This window comes from Amblyomma mixtum, chromosome 3 (genome assembly GCF_055824585.1).
Source record: "Amblyomma mixtum isolate Tamu chromosome 3, ASM5582458v1, whole genome shotgun sequence".
NCBI classification, from domain to species: Eukaryota; Metazoa; Arthropoda; class Arachnida; order Ixodida; family Ixodidae; genus Amblyomma; species Amblyomma mixtum.
The window spans coordinates 387,879,601-387,895,758 of record NC_143014.1 but is presented as its reverse complement, the minus strand read 5'-3'; the positions used below and the strand labels follow the sequence as shown (position 1 = coordinate 387,895,758).

The 16,158-nt window shown below is 44.6% G+C and overlaps 1 long non-coding RNA gene across 2 annotated transcripts; it reads right to left on the bottom strand.

Annotated features, from left to right (window-relative positions):
- Positions 1-6,607: 6,607 nt before the first annotated feature.
- On the bottom strand, positions 6,608-15,951 carry LOC149357122 (uncharacterized). Of its 2 annotated transcripts, XR_016289875.1 has the most exons (3): positions 15,825-15,951; positions 15,203-15,278; positions 6,608-6,913 (listed from the first exon to the last, which is right to left on the bottom strand). It is a non-coding gene; the product is annotated as an uncharacterized LOC149357122 (long non-coding RNA). The 2 variants fall into 2 exon arrangements; XR_016289874.1 differs by lacking the exon at positions 15,825-15,951 and having other exon boundaries at positions 15,203-15,699.
- Positions 15,952-16,158: the final 207 nt, after the last annotated feature.

The window sequence follows — 16,158 nt, the reverse complement described above, 5'->3', positions numbered from 1 at the left end:
CCTAGCTATACATTGTAGAAGGTGTGAAGATTGCTGTCCGAAATTTCACGATACCAGGTTTCTAGCCAGGGCAAAAGAAAGAAAAAAGAAATTATTCAGGCTTTTTATATTCATCAAAGAAAAGACAAATGCGTTATAACGCCTTCTCTTCTCCTCACCTCAAAAGAAATAGCTTTGGACTCTCCAAGCACCAAGAGGTGGCTTGGAGAAGACTTCAAACCCATTCTTACCCGAACCCGTACATTTACGCCCACATCTACCCCGATCTCATAGACCCCACCTGCAAACACTGCGGTAGCACTGCCACCCTCGATCATATGCTATGTGACTGCCCGGAGGATCCTCCTCCGGAAGCTCTTATAGAAGCTCCCTCACCAGACGCCTGCGAAGAAGTGCTGCGCAGCTTGGACCCCGCCGTCCAGGCAGGAGCCATCGAGCGCGCCGAAGAGGTCGCCGCCAGCTATCAGCTAACGACCGCCTGGCCCTTCTGTAAGCGTCCAAGAACCCTTCTTTTCCGACAATAGAGTTTTCTCTCTCTCTTTTTTGGACGGTGTCGTTTAGATGCCCTTTGGAAAGTCCGCTTGCTTCCTTCAATCGGTTTGATGATTGTTAAGATCTTAGCGTTGGTTCTTATCCTTATTCATAATCTTTCAACCTGCGCTGTCATTCACACTCGCAAGTTTATCAACCCTGCTTTTTGTAATAGCGACCTCCGTATGACCTGTGCTGTTATTACTCGTCCATCACCGCATTTGTTTTTAGTTTTTTGGCTATGTTCACGCACGCTCATGCAGCTCAGCGGCTATAAAAGAGCGCCTGGTTACGTTTTCCTGTTATTAAAGTTCGAAGTTGCGCCTCTTTCCTGTTCTATGTTTCCTTCCTGTTTCGTCTTTTTTTTGGCGTACGACATTCTTTCAAAACACAGAGGTGAACGACTTTTTCAACTATTACTGTTAGCCTCCATCTGTGTTTAGAGGTGTTTAGCTCACCGCGAGTAATATCCTATCAATATTTAGAACTTCGAACACAAAGTTACCCTCGGTGCAGTGGCGTAACAAATTTTGGCTATTTCGGCGGGTTACTTGTAATGGATCTGTTGCTTTGCCTGGGGCTTTTCGAAAGCGCACTTATTTTGGCGAGGTGTGAGCAAAGTTTACAAGAGAATAAAGGGAAGGATAACTCACGCGATCCAATGCCCTTGCCAGGCCGATTTGTGCCAGTGTAGTTGTTCGTGAGCGCCACTACAATACTCCAACACCTTACGCATTCGTTTTAAACTAAGCAACATGTTTGAAGAGGTCCAATCAAAGCAGGCATTGCAAGCTGTAGCCAATTTGAGAGAGCGGAAGCGAAAATCTTATAAACAAGGTGAGAAAACGTGAGAGCTTCGTAGCCATCTGCGAATCGCAGATTTTCCTGTTCATGAGTGTCTGGTATTAAGAGATTAGGACTTCTATCAAATGAATGCAGCAAAAATCGAACATCAATACTGGCCTCAAAATTTCGATTAGGACAAGTGATAAAACAGATTCAAATGTCTTGTAAAATTTTCCTGGGAGACTGGCAGGCACTGGGGTTTTAGAAAGCGGCAACCGACCAAATTCACCCTATACTTTACCCAAGGTTAAAGAACCACTTATTATCGTGCACAGATTTGCAGGAAGCACCATTATCATAGACACAAAGCGCGCCATTTGAGAATCAGGTCACGGTACCATCATGGTAATCCGATTCTATTACGCGTAAAGGTGAACGGCGAGGCAACAAGACATGCTAAGACAAAAAAGTTGCCAGAATGGAAAACAACAGCTAATAAGAGTACACGCAAAGGTGTGGGAATAAAACATAATATGCCAAAGTAGATAGAGGAAATGAAAACAACAAGCAACCGGAGTGCAGGCGATTGGGAAAGAATAAAACATGATATACGAGATGTGAAAATGGAAACAAGCATGACGAGAGGGTAACAGCAAAAAGCACGTGGATGGGCGAAAAGAAGAAACACGGTAAAGGAATAAAAGCATGGCCAGAAATGGTTACAGACAAGCAAGGCGAAAACAGCCCGTGAAAAGTAGCGAAAACGTTTACAATCGGCTTGCCACAAAAGCGATTTCTTTCGGCAGGAGCGAAATAGACGGCTTGCCGACACACTTGTCACTGGGTTTAGTCCTCTCAAACGCTTCTGCGACCACCTTTTTTGTAATGTGTTTAGTTAACAAAAGCTCATGTTTTCAAATACAGCTTTGCAAGGAACCTTTCTTACCCTCATCCTTGCCTTTAAATCGCTTACAACGGTGTCATAAATGACCTCCTGGATTATTCTGTATTTGCAGCCTGTGTTCACATGCCCCTTCACTAAAACATATACCACTCTGTCCAATGTAGAGCTGTCGGAATTGAGGGTAACTTTCTGCACAACTCTTGAAACACACTTGCGAACTTCTTATCGTGCTTCTTGGTGCACTGCGGTCTATTCTAATTTACGTTAATCACTAACTGGCACATACTACGAAAATTACACAGCGGAGAGAAAACAATCTTGAGCGCTTGAAGGCTTGCCACTTTTTTGATGCTGCGTGAAACGCGACAAATGCAGCGCATAAGCTCCACCGCTTCTTTCTTGACGGTCTCTTTCTGCTCGGTAGCGAAACGGACGGGCCACAGTTCCTTATTGTAATTTTTTTTTTGTCTTGTATGATCAGAAGAATTTTTCCAAGGCGTTTCTGGCCATGTTTCTTTATTATCTTTTTTCCTTTCGCTTATACACCCGCTTTATGTTGTTACATTCCCATCATGCTTGCTTCCATCTTCACATGTCATATAGTGTTATAGTCCTGCATCGCCTCCTTTACTCCGGTTGATCGTCGTTTCTAATTCGGCCATTCACGTAGCCTATCAAGATTTATTCTCGCACTTTCACCTTTACTGTTGATTGTGATGAATTTTTATGGCGCTAGGTCATCTGAGGCTAAATAGCCCCATGGCACAAAGTTGCTTTGTCTATTCAAGTTGGTGTCACAGACACATCTTCCGAACATTTCACACCAGCCATCGTGGGATGGCTTGTTGAGAATGTATCTGGCGTGCGCATTGCTCTGAAGCGCTCTCGCATCAGTATAAATAATCTGTGAGGAAGCTTCAGATACAGTCCAGCATGCTGTCGACTGATTTAATATGATTTGCACCAAATACGATCAGTTACACAAGCTTTGACGCATACTATCACCTCAGCTTGAAGACAGATGCGGATAGGATGCTCCCAGATTGAAATTAGAATTTATCAAGGAAAAAGAGAACCATAACTAGCAGGCTATAAAATCAGTGAACCTTTAAAGCAGCGTCAAAGTGAAAGCAGACATGCGGAAATAAGTGATAACTGTTTGGTTTGTGCAGTCATCGCAAAAGATTCAAGTTGTTTCCGGAAAAGAGCAGGAATCGACGCCTACCGACACATATCTCTATCCACCATCTCCTTTGAAAAGGATGACCAGCAGTGGCTACGCGGCTAACTACAATTTAACATGGGTTCATACCGAGTTGGTGTTCATGCGACTTGCTTGAAGAAACCACCGGGCTGGAGGTGAATCGATTTCAGTGAATAACTCTTCGTTCAGAAAATTTGTTCCCTTTATTATTACGCAAACGTGGCGGCCCCGAGCGACATGAATATAAAAAAACACTGCCGACAAAACACTAGCGACAAAACAAGGAAGGCGTCCTGTGCGTATATAAGAAGAGTTTATTACTGCGTCAAGTAGTACTGAAGGAAGGCGTTCTTTGCGTATAAAAGAAGTGCTTATTTCTGCGTACACTAGCTGCCCCGAAATTCCATCATCACCGTACCACCAAGCTGGCTTCGCCGAACGTACTCAATTTGCTTGCGATGAGGCATCTGCCATCGACTACGACTGGTGAGAAGTTATAGCGTAGACCATTTCTCTAATGAAGGGTGGTAAGGGGCGTAGATCCAGCCGTGCATCAATTACTGCAAGAAAGCACAGGTTCTGCAGTGTCGGTGCCAAGTGCAACACGTGGAGATCCGTCAGCGCCCTTCGCTCCTCAGCAACCTGCCTCTCATCCTGGTTGGGTGCCGGCCCAAAGCCGCCGAAGATAAACACTCTTTCACCCATCACTGAGCAGCCATGCCAGTACCTTGCAGATGGTGGAGAGCCACATGGCTTCACTTCGGTCCAACACGACGTCACGGGGTCGTACTTGTGCATATCTGCCAAGTAGGTCCGCAGCAAATCGCTGTACCCTCCGAAAATGTACATTTCTTCGTTATACACGAAGGATGAATGACCTCGCCGACAAACAGGGGGAACGCCTTGTACCTGTGGGCGCACCCAGGAAAAGGTGGTCGTTTCAAAATAGTACAGGATGAGGGAAGGGTCTGCTGGGCTGCCGCCGAACACATACATGCGGGTCCCGATGGCCGACACAGGTTGGCAGGCACGTCGAACCGGAGCCTCTCCACTGGTGGGGACACGATGCCACTCCAGGGTATCCAAGTCAAGTACCCTTATATATGGCGAAGGATCCCAGTCACTCAAGATATACTTGCGGTGACCGACAACACAAGCTGTGTTGCCGTAAATCGATGAGGGCACCTCACCGGACACCGCCAAACGGCTGCATGTCATGGTGCTTGTGTCGAAGCGGTAGAGGACACTCGGGGCTGGCCAGCTGTGCGGGCCGCCCCACAGATACGCGCAGCGGCCGTACGCTACAACTCTGTGGCTGGAAATGTTTATCGGCCCGCCGTCGGGAAGCTGCGTCTGCACCATATCCCACCGGCGCGAAGCGGGGTCGAAGATGAAGACGTGGAGCAAGTTCCATGCCGCGTGGTAACTATCGAACGAGTAGACCTTGCCGTTGATGAGTACAGCCCTGTGGGTGACATGCTCTGGAACGCCTTTTAGCCGCACCGTCCACATCCTGCAGATACAGCTGCTTCTATGAGAAACAAGGCCCGGTTATTCCAGCGATGGTGGCGGCGTCATACGGCTATTTTATGTGGTGATCTGTATTCGCTGCGTGAGCGGACATAGTGCGTCGACGGGTGACTATTTCCGTTAGATGTTAAAATACTTTTGTCATTTTATGACACTCACGCGAATGAATGTTAGAAAAAAAATGTACTGTTGCTGTCACCAAGATTAAAGGCGCAAAAAGCCGTTATAAAGTGCGCGTAAGTGGTCAAGAGGCTCGTCTGCCATTACGGGTTTGTTTCAGAGCGAATTACCTTCTTGACGCCGCGAGACACGTGGTTAACGATTTACAATCGAGATTTTCGTTTAGTTGACTGGTCATGCCAGTCGGATTGATAGGGACTGAATATCTGGCGGCCCTAAATAGAAACGCGAAATATATATTGCTTAAATCCTGTGGAGCTTTTTTCTTTCGTTTCGCACGTGTTTGGTTTCCGCCTTATCGTCTAGCGGTGTTTAGTATCGGTGTCATGAATTCACATCGTGAGGAACAACCCTTCTGTTGAACCCGCGTCTTTCGGGTCAGCAGCCCGGAAGGCGCGGCCGGGATCGAACTCGCGTCTTTCGGGCTGCTGACCCGAAAGACGCGGGTTCGATCCCGGCCGCGGCGGTTGAATTTCTTTGGAGGAGAAATTCTAGAGGCCCGTGTATGTGCGGTGTCAGTGCACGTTAAAGAACCCCAGATGGTCGAAATTTCCGGAGCCCTCCACTACGGCGTCTTTCATAGCCTTAGTCGCTTTGGGACATTAAACCCCAGTAAACCAAACCAAACTAGCAGGCTTTAAAATCAGTGAACATTTAAAGCAGCCTCAAACTGAAGGCAGACATGCGGAAATAAAGGATAACTGCCCGGCTTTCTAAAGTAATCTCAATGCCGCCGCGGTGGCTCAGTGGCTATGGTGCTCGGCTGCTGACCCGAAAGACACGGGTTCGATACCGGCCGCGGCGGCTAGAATTTCTTTGGAGGAGAAATTCTAGAGGCCCGTGTACTGTGCGACGTCAGTGCACGTTAAAGAACCCTAGGTGGCCCAAATTTCCGGAGCCATCCACTACGGCGTCTCTCATACACTCTTAGAACTAAAGGAGTGCAGAGGAGTGCCCAGAACACACTTTGAAGGAGTATTCGCTTGTCCCATATTCCACTCCTTTTTCCAGAATAAAATTACTCCCTCTGGACAAAGAGTGATCCAACACCTACTCAAGGAGTACTGTACTACTCCTGCAATAGAGTACAGGCACTCCTCCGAGGGAGTAAAGCTACCACATTGAAACAGCATCCTACTACTCTTTCAGGTAGAGTTCCAGGACTCCGTTTGTTAGAGTGACTATACTCCTTCAAGGAGTATCAGCCCAGATCTTATTTTACTCCTTCAAAAGGAGTTTCACGTGTTTTCAATGTATCCTACTAATTTTCTTATTTCACATATTCTTCAGAGCAAGTTGGTCATATGTTTTGCAGGATCCACCTGCGCTACATCTACAAAAGAGTAATGAGCAAAAGGGATTATAATTTTTGCTCATACAACTACTTTATGGCTACACTACAGTTTGCACATTAGTATGGTGCTCTGTCTGCGTTGGGAATAACAATGGTTCAAGAAATAATGACACAAATGTACAACACTGATAACTTTTATTTCTCAAGTCATTGCTGTGATTGCTGTGGCTGCCCAAAACACGCTCGGGAGGCACTCGCTAGGATCAAGCCCCATTAGTGTCTCAAGCAGCAGACAAGCCCGCTTTGTTTTTGGGGTGTACTTGACATTAAATGCCAAGAACACTGCCAAAAGCAAAGTAAACCCATCTACCAAATCCACCGCAGTGAGCTGTAAGCGCTCAAAAGAAACTAAGATGCTGGATGATGCCGTAGCTTGCTCGGCTGAGTGAAGGAGCTTTGGCTATGCGTGCATTTCTCCGGGTGCCTGCAAACATGAATGAAAATAATGCAAGTAAGAGTCAATTCCAATGCCCTTTTCATACTATCCTGCATATAACCCCGTGAAAAAAAAGAAAGAATACAACTAGAATGTACTGATCGTGTGTGTCATGTCGCCACTAGTGTGTACCTATATTGTTACCAAGTGCAGACACCTTTCATTGCAAACCTTCATTCAGAGCTACAATTTTATGAAGCCCAATACAATTATCACTATGCTAGTCCTTTCAAAAGCTGTGTGCATGTAAAACAAGCACATATTTACCAAATGAAAATTTTAACATGAGCAACCTCTTCTGCAAGTATCATGATCAGCCTGACTACGCCTACTGCAGGGCAAAGGCCTCTCCCATGTTCTCCAATTAACCCTGTCCTTCGCCAGCTATGTCCACCGTGTTCCTGCAAACCTCCGCCCATGGAACTTTTTGCTGCTTCCTGCTACGTTTGCCTTCTCTTGGAATCCACTCCGTTACCCTTAAGGACCAGCGATTATCTTGCCTTCGTCTTACATGCCCTGCCCAAGCACCCTTTTTTCTCCTGATTTCGACTAGGATGTCTTCAACCCGCGTTTGTTCCCTCACCCACTCCGCCCGCTTCCGATCTCTTAACGTTACACCTATCATTTTTATTTCCATAGCTCGTTGCGTTGTCCTTAACTTAAGCTGAACCCTCTTCGTTAGCCTCCACGTTTCTGCCCCATAGGTGAATACCGGTAGGATACAGCTGTTGTATACTTTTCTCTTGAGGGGTATTGAAAACTGCCATTCATGATCTGAGAGAACCTGCCTATATGCACTCCGCCCCATCCATATTCCTCTAGTTATTACCCTTCATGATCCGGATCAGCGGTCACTGCCTGCTCTAAGTAAATGTATTCCCTTGTCACTTCCAGTCATTTCTAAAACCACACCTATTGTGCTTGACGGTTTCTTGTCACGTAATACATTGTGCAGTTTAAAATATAGGGTAACCTTATGTATCAGCAGCGCGAACACCACACAGGAAGAAGGAGAAGAAGGTAAAGAGCGCTGAACTTCCAACTTTTATTTGAGCAAAAATTGAACCCGCACTTTTATACACATACCAGGTAAAATCCCACCAGGGGGGTAACCAAAGCGTGCTATCGAATTCGGACCAACACGATGTCCAGGGCATCAAAAAGATAACTACTATCGCACTGTACAAAGACTTCCATGAAAAGCACGAATGACATGCGGAAAAAAAAAAGACAATGTAAAGAACAGGGTTGACTGTGCGCAAAGGGAAAAATGGAAAAACAGGGTTGAGGGCGCGAATTTTGCTAAAACCATGAGAAGGCAAGAACACGGTAAAAAAAGTAAAAACAGGGTTGAGTGTGCGCAAATGGAAAAAATGGAAAAACAGGGTTGAGGGCGCGAATTTTGCTAAAAGAAGAAAAAAAAAACACGAGAAGGCGAGACACGGTAACAACGTAAGCGATGCGAAGGGATGAGCGCCAACAATTAACACGGCTAGAACTAAAATGCAGTGTGCCCCTAAAAGCCAGGTAAAATCAGGTAAAACCAGAGGGAAAGGTGATTTCTTTTTCAGATAATGAGATGGAAGGGGTGCTTACGCAACCTTCTTTGAGCCCTGAGATGTAGGTAGCTTCAATGATTTCGCGTGTTAGTTGGTTTTTATGTTTCTTTAAGACGGTTGCTTTCTTAAAATGAGGAATGCACTTCTTTTGGCTGTCACATACGCTGCAATGGGCGGGCAGGTTCCTCAACGGCGCCCCAGTTAGATCGTTCCTATGTTCCATTAACCTTTCGTTTAAGCATCTTCCTGTTTGGCCTATGTACGCCTTACCGCAAGCTAAAGGTATAGAGTATACAACACCCTCCGCACAAGGCACAAAAGGATCTCGGTGCCCGGTTGTACAGCTACTATTCTTTTTCTTTTTATTAACTTTGTTGCACAGGCTTGACAGGCGCAGAGGGGCTGAAAAGACTACGTCTACGCCTGCTTTTCTGCCAATTTTCTTCAGATTATGCGAGATTTGGTGCAGGTATGGCAGAACGGCGACCTTTTTGTTCCGCTGTCGCGTATCATCCGGGGCTTCACATTCATGCTTCATACTTATCAGGACTTTTTTTGCAACAGACGAAAGGAGAGATTGCGGGTATCCTGATTGCGTCAGCCTCAGCACTTGGCTCGAAAAACTGTCCTGCAACCTGTGTTCACAAGATTTTGTGAGTGCGTTCTTAAAAGTTGACTTCACGATGTTCCTTTTTACAAGTTTTGAATGGGCTGAATCGTAGGGTAGGATGGGCTTATTGGCTCTTGGTTCAAATAACCAGCACACATGGTCCTCTAGAAAAAACAACTTTAACTCTAAAAACCGCATGGCGTTTTGTTCTGGGAATTCATGAGTAACTTCAAGAGGTGATATAGTATTAGAAAAAGTGTGGAGGACTTGAGTTGCTTGTGTTTTAAAGGCTTCAGTGTCGCAATCTAAGAGGACCAGGAAGTCATCGACGTACCGGAAAATTTTTAGAACGCTTGAAGACCCAAGCTTGTCCTTCAAGGATCTGTCATGCATAGCGAGGAAAAGGTCGCTCAAAATGGGGGCGATGCATGACCCTATACATATGCCTTACTTTTGTATAAATCTCGAACCGTTCCACTCTGCCACTGTTGATTTTAGGTAAGCGCATAGCAATTCAATGAAGCCATCCGCAGAAACGCCACACTGCGGCCTTCCAAAATGAGTGTGGCGTTTCTGCGGATGGCTTCATTGAATTGCTATGCGCTTACCTAAAATCAACAGTGGCAGAGTGGAACGGTTCGAGATTAATACGAAAGCAAGGCATATGTATAGGGTCATGCATCGCCCCCATTTTGAGCGACCTTTTCCTCGCTATGCATGACAGATCCTTGAAGGACAAGCTTGAGTCTTCAAGCGTTCTAAAAATTTTCCGGTACGTCGATGACTTCCTGGTCCTCTTAGATTGCGGCACTGAAGCCTTTAAAACACAAGCAACTCAAGTCCTCCACACTTTTTCTAATACTATATACCCTCTTGAAGTTACTCATGAATTCCCAGAACAAAACGCCATGCGGTTTTTAGAGTTAAAGTTGTTTTTCGGAGAGGACCATGTGTGCTGGTTATTTGAACCAAGAGCCAATAAGCCCATCCTACCCTACGATTCAGCCCATTCAAAACTTGTAAAAAGGAACATCGTGAAGTCAACTTTTAAGAACGCACTCACAAAATCTTGTGAACACAGGTTGCAGGACAGTTTTTCGAGCCAAGTGCTGAGGCTGACGCAATCAGGATACCCGCAATCTCTCCTTTCGTCTGTTGCAAAAAAAGTCCTGATAAGTATGAAGCATGAATGTGAAGCCCCGGATGATACGTGACAGCGGAACAAAAAGGTCGCCGTTCTGCCATACCTGCACCAAATCTCGCATAATCTGAAGAAAATTGGCAGAAAAGCAGGCGTAGACGTAGTCTTTTCAGCCCCTCTACGCCTGTCAAGCCTGTGCAACAAAGTTAATAAAAAGAAAACGAATAGTAGCTGTACAACCGGGCACCGAGATCCTTTTGTGCCTTGTGCGGAGGGTGTTGTATACTCTATACCTTTAGCTTGCGGTAAGGCGTACATAGGCCAAACAGGAAGATGCTTAAACGAAAGGTTAATGGAACATAGGAACGATCTAACTGGGGCGCCGTTGAGGAACCTGCCCGCCCATTGCAGCGTATGTGACAGCCAAAAGAAGTGCATTCCTCATTTTAAGAAAGCAACCGTCTTAAAGAAACATAAAAACCAACTAACATGCGAAATCATTGAAGCTACCTACATCTCAGGGCTCAAAGAAGGTTGCGTAAGCACCCCTTCCATCTCATTATCTGAAAAAGAAATCACCTTTCCCTCTGGTTTTACCTGATTTTACCTGGCTTTTAGGGGCACACTGCATTTTAGTTCTAGCCGTGTTAATTGTTGGCGCTCATCCCTTCGCATCGCTTACGTTGTTACCGTGTCTCGCCTTCTCATGTGTTTTTTTTTTTCTTCTTTTAGCAAAATTCGCGCCCTCAACCCTGTTTTTCCATTTTTTCCATTTGCGCACACTCAACCCTGTTTTTTACATTGTCTTGTTTTTTTTTTTCCGCATGTCATTCGTGCTTTTCATGGAAGTCTTTGTATAGTGTGACAGTAGTTATCATTTTGATGCCCTGGACATCGTGTTGGTCCCAATTCGATAGCACGCCTTGATTACCCCCCTGGTGGGATTTTACCTGGTATGTGTATAAAAGTGCGGGTTCAATTTTTGCTCAAATAAAAGTTGGAAGTTCAGCGCTCTTTGCCTTCTTCTCCTTCTTCCTGTGTTGTGTTCGCGCTGCTGATACATATGGATCGCAACCAACTAGCCCGACAGATGGTGTTATTCAGGGTAACCTTGAATCGGGAAAACACTTAAACCAATGACAGTTTTCTTGCTGAAGAGAAATGGCTGTTGCAATTCCTGTTTCTCAGATACCATTAACTGAATTTCATGCTCTAAAATAGTGAAGGAAAAATTCAAAATTTTTCATCTCAAAGAGGCAGACAACAAATTTCAGTTTGGTTTGGGTTGGTTTATGGGGTTTAATATCCCAAAGCGACCCAGGCTATGAGAGACGCCGTAGTGAAGGGCTCCGGAAATTTCGACCACCTGGGGTTCTTTAACGTGCACTGACATCGCACAGTACACGGGCCTCTAGAATTTCTCCTCCAAAGAAATTCCAGCCGCCGCGGCCGGGATCAAACCCGCGTCTTTTGGGTCAGCAGCCGAGCAAATTTCAGTTGCACATTTTTTTTGTTTTTAATGATGCATAAGGCATTACTATGCACGGATAACCACACAGTATTCGCCTATGACTGCTAAATAATTTGTAATTAAATATCTTCTCTCTCCTGCTTCACTTTTAAAAACTGAGCAATGGCAATGGCATCAAAGGTCAGTATAAGCCAGGGGAGGCATGAGGAAAACTGCAATATAATTGCGGCTTCGTCATTCATTGTGATTCAGACTCTTAAGGCAGGCTGGCTTTAGCATTGTAACTAATTAAAACGATGAAGTAGCGATATCGTAGCTTTTTTGTGCCTTCCATAACCTATACTGAACATTGATGTCATAGCAATTGCTATGCTATTGAAACAGGGAAGAAAAGAAATCTGGTTGTAATTATTTAGCGATTGGAGACGAATACTATGCAACAATTCTATGTATACGAATGCCCAGCACGTCGCTACAAAGAACACACATAACCGAAAATTTGGTGTTTATACTCATTTAAGGTAATACTACTTCCCACGCAAGAACACGACAGCCATGTGTAAACTTTTTGCTTTCATAGTAATAAAATCTATCCAACGACAAGTTAGGCGCAGCATGTCTGCTCTTTATAAATATGCAATACTGACAATGTTTGACACTAGCATTTGGCATGAACGAGATAACGGTGATTACTTCGCACATTACGTGCCAGTCCATACTATTATGCACAATTTAGATTTGCAAATGTAATGTGTAATTCTCTGACTGCCACATTAGTGCACTGCAAACCAATGAAGTTGTCTTGCATTTGCAATGTTCCACTACTTTTATGCAACACTGATCACTTCAGTATATCTGCATCGTTCTGTAGACGGCCACGGGATAGCTAGAATTAAGGCTATTTTATGTGATGGAAACCATTGACTAGACAACAAAGAAGAAAAGCCTCAACTACTGTCCTGGTGCTGGGACGTCTAATAAGAGCTCAGAAAGACTCGGTTTCAATACGCCAGACCCTCCGCATAACATTACCCTGTGCGAAAATACCCCACCCCACCCTAGCTTAATTTCTGTCCACATGCACCAAGGCTCACTGCACCTGTTATAAATATTGCCCTAAATATTGCAATCAAGCTGCCCGTGTATGCATAGACTATCTGTGCATGGAGAAAGAAAGAAGTTGTTAGGAATGTTTCACACCAAAAACAGAAAAAAAGCAGCCTGTTTCTCAGAAACAGCTAAGAGCATGAAATGGTGTGTCCAAAAAGATTAGGCTGCTTTGTACTTATTTATGACAACGAGAACTGTCAGAGCTGCGCTTTCAAAAATTCAGGAGCTTTGTGCACAAATGTAGCTTCCGTATGCACGTCTTGCAGCACCAATGCTTCCGAATTGAAACGACCGATGAATATGCACAGGAAAAAGCAAATAGAGAGCGCTTGAATTTAAAAGAAAAGCTACCTTGCACAATCAGAAATTTCTCGACAGAACCTTCCAAACAGTGACGTGTACTGGTTGCGGTATACGGAATATATACCTAGCAAATAAGTGTGCGCTTTGTTAACGAGCGGGATTCTTTGGCGGCAATGCTACAGCTCCAATTCCGAAAACCTAACGCTGCAAAAATTGAGTTTTCAAAATACGTGTGAATGCACGATACACTTTTGCACGTATTTAGAACTTTCAGTTGTGAAACACAGACAACGAATCTTGTGTATGTGTCTTCCTTGGCTGGTAAAAAAATTCTTCTATAAGTCTCCAGTTTCCCTGTGTACTCCACAAATTCTAGGATCCCTGTCCGCTACACGTCAAATTTCACTGAAGCGAAAGTAATACAACCGACAGCTGATGATCTGCTAGGGCAACAGGATTTCAAAAGTTTGAGAAGGGCAGTGGGAGTCCAATCCAGGTGGAGTAGTGAAATTTGACTAGTAACAGACAGGGATCCTCCAATCTGTGGAGGACACCGGCAAATTGGAGACTTACGGAGGAATTTTTTTACCCGCCAAGGAACACGCATACACAAGAGATGACCACAGAGGACTACGGCTTTTACCAGCCCTTGTCCTGTGCGGTTCTCTCTTGTGTATGCGTCTTTTTTGGCTGGTAAAAAAATTCTTCCATAAGTCTCCAATTTGCCTGTGTCCTCAACAAACCGCAGGATCCCTGTCCACTACTAGTCAAATATTTCAACTCCACCTGGCTTGGACTCCCACCGCCCTTCTCTGTGGAGAAAGGGTGACAGCAGCTGGCAAAGGACAAGGTTAACTGCAGATCAACTGGGGAAGCATTATCCTGCACTGATTTTGACGGCAGGTTCACAAGACAAACAAAATCAACTCGAGGAGCGGGGTGCACATCATGCGACTGAATGTCAATGGCCAGTGAAAATGGCACCAGCACTATGGAATGCACATGCAGAAAACGAGACGCATTTTTTTTGTCAACTTTGAGTAGCAGTCTACTGCAATTTTAAAGAGCAAAGCTCTCAAGTATGGCAACACTGGCACTTTTTGTTTTACTGGGGTGAGGGTCGTCGTGAGGGTTGAAGTCCATATTTCTTTTCTATCCACTGTGTTAGTTGCGAGCTATGTTTACCTAATAGGGGCTGGGCATCTAACATCACCGTTATTTCTTTGCAGCAGTTAAAACAATACAGCATACATTTTATAACATGCTTAACGAATTTTTGGGAGCAGCATGCTTTTACCCTTCTACTATTTGTTGCTACTGAATCAGTTTGGCGTTGACAAAAGATCTGTAATAAGGAGTAATTACTCATTGACATCCACTCGAGCACAACCAAACGGCTACAAAGGAAAGCTATACAGCTTTCACAGAAACTTCGTAGTTAAAGAAAGATTCGTCCTGGTCCGGTGTTCGAACTCAGAACCACCACTTCACTGGAGCAGTCGCTCTATCAATTTGTCCAACCTGGACGGCAAGCTTATGGTAGGGCGAGAGCGAAGTGATCAATAACTCGAGTGGGAACTGTGTTGGCCCAATGTTTTAGGACCCCTAAAACACTGGACAAACTCAGTTCCCGCTTCATGTTGCCTCTAAAACATTGGACAAACTGAGTTCCCGCTTCATGTTACAATACTGAGTGACATTTTGGTCTATACACCAGAAATACCGGTAAAGCATCATGATAGAACACAATGTTTTTTAAAGGGATAAAGGAATATGTTCGCCCTTTCAGAGGGCACATATGCATAAGAGGCAACATGTGTGAAATAGTCACTCCACCTGAAGCAGTGTAAATTCCATTATGTTAACAGCAGCAGTCAAAAGCTTCATGAGCGACTATTTCATACAGATCATGTAATTACATTCATGTAATTCAGGATCAGATTCATGTGATTATACAGGGAGGTACTGCTGCTAAGTGCACGTAGAGCTCTGCATGCATTTCTAAACCCGGCTGTGAGTCTATGTCTACGAAATTTTTCTAAATAGGCAGGTAAGGTATGCATCACTGGAAAACAATACCTACCACAAACAGCTGAGGAGAGATAGCACAGCCAAAAGCTGGAAGCACGAATGGCCCAGTAGATACTGGCAGCTGGCAACTGCAAATAAATATGTCAAAGCAACTGTTGTCAGTGGCCGTAACAATGTCATGAATGACAAGAGAAGAAATTGTCTACTGCTTCATAAATTAGAATAAGGTATTCACATAGGAACACAAAAAGCAATGAGATGGCCCATGACAAAAGAAATGAACAGATTGTATGTGATGCACCGATATACATTTTTTCAGTAGATTTACATGACTGTCACAACCGCATAGAAAGATGAGCAGGCTGGAATACCACTATTTTTATGCATGATGAAAAGAGCGTAACTATTCGAATATAGCATGCACAGGATTTAATTATTACTACTAGGGTGCTTTGGAGCAGCACCGAAGGTATTTTTAAATTGAACGTAGCGACCAGTAGACCCGTCTGCTTTGCACAAATGACGAGAGGATGGAAAAGGCATGCATTCATTAGCAAGAAGCACAATATCTCACATCACAGCATGAAACGAAAATTGGTATTGGATTTAACAAATCTGCACAGAAATAAAAACTGCCTAGTGGCAATGCAAGTAAGAGCAAGGGAAAAAAATACCGAAGAAAACTGGTGAGTGTGGTGCAGGGAGGTCTGTGGATAGGGTCTCGTGCCTGGGAATAGTTCCGAGCGCGGAGAATCGCCGGCAGCACAGCTGGTGGCAGTCAACCAAGAATAAATAAGAGAAAGTGAAAATCATTAACAAACCATCACCGATATAGCGAACGACTTGAAAGCGGGCCGCACAAACGAGGGATATAGCAAAAAGCTTGAAATCCTAAATAAGTGCGCAGTTGCATCCCAAACAGTTCTCAAAATCTGAAGGCGAGGAAGCATCGACACCTACACCTCAAGGCAGACGCAAGAACGATCTAACTTTGACATAATACTGTGT